The sequence below is a fragment of the Scylla paramamosain genome, chromosome 1 (genome assembly GCF_035594125.1).
Source record: "Scylla paramamosain isolate STU-SP2022 chromosome 1, ASM3559412v1, whole genome shotgun sequence".
Taxonomy (NCBI): domain Eukaryota; kingdom Metazoa; phylum Arthropoda; class Malacostraca; order Decapoda; family Portunidae; genus Scylla; species Scylla paramamosain.
In genome coordinates this window covers 16176718-16182500 of record NC_087151.1, presented here as the reverse complement: position 1 = coordinate 16182500, position 5783 = coordinate 16176718, and the positions used below count along the sequence as shown (strand labels likewise).

The window sequence follows — 5783 nt, the reverse complement described above, 5'->3', positions numbered from 1 at the left end:
CACCATAATCCTCGGAAAGCTTATGGACTTGCTGGGCTTCCTTTTCCAAAACTGTGCCTCTGTGCTTTCATCTTTCCTGGTCAAATTTTTCTAACCTGCCTGTCAACGTCTACCTTTTCTTCCTGCTAAAAGCTTGCCTACATTTACCCTGTAACTTAAATATGATGACCACTCTAACCTTTCAAACTATTGTCCTATTGCCTTCCTTACTGAAGGTTGGTCATCCTCTTTTAGGGATTCTGGTTAAACTTTTGGTGTTGTCATAGACATATCAAAAGCATTTGATAGAATCTGGCAAAAAGCTTTAATTTCTTATGAAATAACATATTTGGAGGGTATTTTGTTATTTTCAATGCATGTGTCAACATACATATAATATCAAAGCAATAAAATAAAATTAAAAGCTATAGTATTGAAGAGTTTTTTTTTTTTTTTTTTATTTCTCTCCATGTTTTATCGCGCTCTCATTATTGTGCAGAACTGGTTACACAGGGTGGACTGCTGTGTTTCTGCAAAAATCATCAGATGAAAAGGTAAGTTACCCTCTCCTAGGAAGTTCTCAAATCTGTATTCAATAAGGCATAAGAAATAGGAAACAAGACTTACAAATAATCAGAGAGGAAAGCTGAAAGTCTTAAAATTCATAGTATGTTCTGTTCTTTGAGAACTGCAGATGCAGTAGCCACGGCCTTCAGATGTGAAGTGTTGCCAGATGTGCATCCAACCATTTTGTTGAAAGTACAATTCTTGTTTTTTATAGGTATTTGTAATATAAAGAAGTACTTATTTATTATACACACTGAAGTGTTGTGGAAAGTGTAAGTAAAGGGAAGAATAAAGCTTTGAAAAACATAAATATAAAATTCCACATCCTTAGTCTGATATTAAAATCATATGGCAGCCACACTTCCATTCATGGCATGGGAATAATATATATATATATATATATATATATATATATATATATATATATATATATATATATATATATATATATATATATATATATATCCCCTCTTCTTCAATGACACTCAACTGTCCCCCTCTTCTACACTGAACATCCTCGGTCTGTCCTTTACTTATAATCTGAACTGGAAACTTCACATCTCATTTCTAGCTAAAACAGCTTCTATGAAGTTAGGTGTTCTGAGACATCTCCGCCAGTTTTTCTCACCCCCCCAGCTGCTAACTCTGTACAAGGGCCTTATCCGTCCATGTATGGAGTATGCTTCACATGTCTGGGGGGGTTCCACTCATACTGCTCTTCTAGACAGGGTGGAATCAAAAGCTTTTCGTCTCATCAACTCCTCTCCTCTAACTGACTGTCTTCAGCCCCTCTCTCACCGCCGCAATGTTGCATATCTAGCTGTCTTCTACCGCTATTTTCATGCCAACTGCTCTTCTGATCTTGCTAACTGCATGCCTCCCCTCCTTCCACGGCCTCGCTGCACAAGACTTTCTTCTTTCTCTCACCCCTATTCTGTCCACCTCTCTAACACAAGAGTTAACCAGTTTTCTCAATCATTCATCCCTTTCTCTGGTAAACTCTGGAACTCCCTGCCTGCTTCTGTATTTCCACCTTCCTATGACTTGAATTCCTTCAAGAGGGAGGTTTCAAGACACTTATCCACCAATTTTTGACCACTGTTTTGACCCTTTTATGGGACTGGCATTTCAGTGGGCATTTTTTTTATTAGATTTTTGTTGCCCTTGGCCAGTATCCTTCCTACGTAAAAAAAATAAATAAATAAAATATATATATATATATATATATATATATATATATATATATATATATATATATATATATATATATATATATTATTCCCATGCTATGAATGGAAGTGTGGCTTCCATACGATTTTATATATATATATATATATATATATATATATATATATATATATATATATATATATATATATATATATATATATATATACCACCGCTGGGCATGAGTAAGCACTCCATCCTTAGCTTTAGTATAATATCTAACTGTAAGCCCAAAAATCCAGACACACACATCAGGGAAAAACTAAACTATCACAAAACTGACATTCCAAGAATGGAAGTCCTCTTCCAGGAAGTGAACTGGGAGGGACTAGCAGGTAAAACAACCAGTAAAAAATGGATTATATTCATAGAGTTATATAGAGGAATAATTGAGCAATGTGTACCAATCTACAAGAGTAAGAAGACAGAAACCAAACCCAAGTGAATGAAAAGAAGACTCATAACAATAATCAAGAGGAAACAAGATGCTTGGAGAAAATACAGACAAGTAAGGACCACGGTTAACCACAAACGATACAACACCGAGAGCAACATTGCAACAAGAGAAATTATAAAAGGCACAGTATGATTATGAAAAGAAAGTTGCTAATGACTTGGCTAGCAACATGAAACACTTTTGGGCATATATGCACTCCAAGACTAGTGCCAAAGAAGCCATCAACAAAATAAGGACCAGCAATGGTGAGACAACCAACAACCCCAAGGTGATTTCAGAGGAAATTAATGATGATTTTAATCAGATCTATGTTAGAGAAGACACAAGAAAACTGTACCCAGCTCTAGACTGTGTGTTCCAGAGTCCAGCTTTGGACTATTCCACTGACAAGGGAAACTGTTGAAAAGTGACTGAGGGGAATGAAGGAAGACAAGTCACCAGGACCTGATGGTGTATCTGCAGTGATCCTCAAACAATGCCCAAGTGTTCTTAGTGAACCGCTGTTCAACATATTCCAGCCATCTCTCAGCTCAGGTGATGTTCCTAGTGATTGGAGAAATGTAAATATCTCCCCCATTTTCAAGAAAGGCAGCAGACTGGATCCTCTGAATTACCAATCAGTGTCCCTGATGAGCATTGTTGTTAAGGTGTTGGAAGGTATCATCCACAAAGGTATTGTTGAACACCTGTCAGACAACAAGCTTGTAACTAATGCCCAGCACGGCTTCAGGAGCAACAGGAGCTGCCTCACTGTTATGTTATCTCAATGACCTAGTCAATGCTGTGGACAGGGGATACTGCATTAACGTGAACTATTTGGACTGCGAGAAGGCATTTGCCTGAGTTCCTCACCATAGATTGGTATGGCATCAGGGATAAAGGGCAAGCTGCCTGTATGGATCAAGGGATTCTTGTTTGAGAGATTTCCCAGGGTGTCACTCCATGGAGCAGTATTGGAGTGGTTACCTGTATTGAGTGATGTTCCTCAGGGTTCAGTGCTTGGTCCTGTCCTTTTCCTAGTATACATCAATGACTGGTAAACAGCTTGGAATCCTCAGCTATTTTGTTTGCAGACAATGCCAAAATTTATAACACCATTAGAACAGAAAAGGACATTGCAGCCCTAAAAAAGAGATATGCAAAAGGTAGATGAGTGGAGTGGCAAGTGGTTTCTGATCTCCAATATAGACAAGTGCAAGACCATACATATTAAGCACTGAAATCAGCAGGCTGACTACGAGGTTAATGGAGTTGTACTCCAGAAAACAACACAGGAAAAAGACCTAGGGATAATATTCTCTAGTGACCTAAAGTCATCTGCCCATTTTGCAGAGGTAACTACTAAGGGGATAATTTAAAGGAACTTCAACACTCTGAGTAGGAAGATCCTGGTGCCACTACATCTTTCCTTGTTCCACCCAGTCCTGAACTATGGTGTCCAATCCTGGTCTCCACACCTGGTGCAGGACATCCAGCCTCTTTAGAAGGTGCAGCAAAGGACGAGAAAGCTTGCCCCTGAACTGTCCCAGATGCCATACGAGGAGAGGTGCTAACACCTGGGACTTCAGACGCTACAGAACAGGCAAACCAGAGGGGATATGATTCAGGTGTTCAAGATATGGATATGATGACATCCTCTTCTCAAACTTCTTCAGCTTTAACATCAACAACCTGAGAGGCCACTCCCTCAAGCTCACCAAGCCTACACACTGGAGAACAACACTCAAAGGAAACTGGTTTGTAGTAAATGACTGGAATGCACTCCCAGAGAGTGTAGTAATTGCATCATCAATTGCCACATTCAAAGCACAATACGATAGACACAAGGGACTTGAACAGTGTTAGATTAGGGGGTTCATCGGAAAAGGCAGGCACCACCTGAGAATCGAACCCAAGACCTTCCACTTGCCAGGCAGACGTGCTACCCATTATACCACAGTCGTCTCCTGATGACAACCCTCACATCCCACCCCGCCCCCCAGGCCCCCGACTCCTCTTAGCCTCCCACAGGCTGGAGATGGTAGGCCAGTCCAGGTAATGTGAATTGGTCCCTGGATCCTACTCACTACACCATGTTAGAGTAGGGGGTTCACCAGAAAAGGCAAGCACTGCCCAGGAATCAAACCTGAGACCTTCCATTTGCTGGGCAGACATGCTACTCTTTACACCACAGTCGCCTCCTGGTGACAACCCTCACAAACAGTAATTGGCACACAGTCTTTAGAAGTGAGGATCACAACAAGAAGTGTTCTTATTTCCCCACTATCCCTCGATTAAGTAAGCTCAATTAGGTAAGCTGTACGTGAGGCAAGTTCAGACTCTAGGAACCCAGGGATGTCAATACAACAATGAAGCGGGCAATCCAACCAAGCCAAGGAAAGCAAGAGCAGCTCTATCAGAATAACTGGATGACACACTAGTTTCTGCTTAGTGCAAAATTATTTGCAAAATTCTACTTATCCCTGCAAGCAGCTATGAGGATAGCTGAGTTAGGTTGAATGCAATTAGATTTATTAAAATCTAATAACTCCCTTCAAGCAGCTGTGAGATGACTTGGTTAAGTTGGGTCGAATTCAGGATTTGTTAAATTGTATGTACCCTCAGCAAGGGACTATAGAGTGTCTAGATGAGGTTATTAAGTTTAATGCAAAAAGACAAGTTAAATTCCAGTTACTTGGACAATGTGGTGATGGGTTAAGTTAGTCTGAGTGCAAAAAAAAATTTATTATATTCTCTGCAAGGGAGTGAGATGACTGGGTTGGGTTAGGTTAGGTGTTGGATTAATTTATTATCTGTCACAATAACACACACACACAGACATGCACACACACACACACACACACACACACACACACACACACACACACACACACACACACACACACACAGTAAATGGCATGGAGAAGATAGACAGAGATGACCTAGTTGTAAAAGTGGAGGAAGGAGATAGACGTACAAGGGGACATATGAAGAAATTAAAGAAGAGTCATTGTTTGGGAGATATTAAGAAATACAGCTTTCCGCATCGAACGGTTGAAATATGGAATAACTTAAAAGAAGAGGTGGTTGCAGCAAAGAGTGTGCACATGTTTAAAGAGAGATTGGACAAATTCGGGTATGGAGACAGGACTAATTGAGCTTTGGCTCGGACCCTGTACTATACAACTAGGTAAATACGACTAGGTAAATACACACACACACACACACACAAACACTGCTACTGTACATGAAGTGTATGTGCCTCACATCATTATTCCTCAGTAATCATAAGTGAAATGTTCAATAGTTTTCTACTTGCATGAAGACATGTGTAATATGCTTAAGTATCAGTGCTCAATGTTATAAGAAGCACCAAAGCTGATACTCACTTGTTAGTAGAGTGTGGTTAACCCACTGGTCACATGCAGGCGTCACTCATGGCCAAAGCACCAATTTCGTACTGCATTACCACTAAAGGTAACCTGGTAATATAATTTGATAAATGAAGAACATAGTAGTTTTGAAGTTTCATACACATAAAATGAAAATGAATACACAGATATAAATGAAAGGT

The 5783-nt window shown here is 39.8% G+C and overlaps 1 protein-coding gene across 1 annotated transcript in view; it reads left to right on the top strand.

Annotated features, from left to right (window-relative positions):
- The window catches only part of LOC135101479 (synaptophysin-like), a 137765-nt gene extending 136920 nt beyond the window's left edge, over positions 1-845 (top strand). Inside the window, exon 10 of the mRNA XM_064005527.1 lies at positions 479-845. The gene's annotated coding sequence lies outside the window, so the exon portion shown is untranslated. The remainder of the gene's footprint in view (positions 1-478) is intronic.
- Positions 846-5783: the final 4938 nt, after the last annotated feature.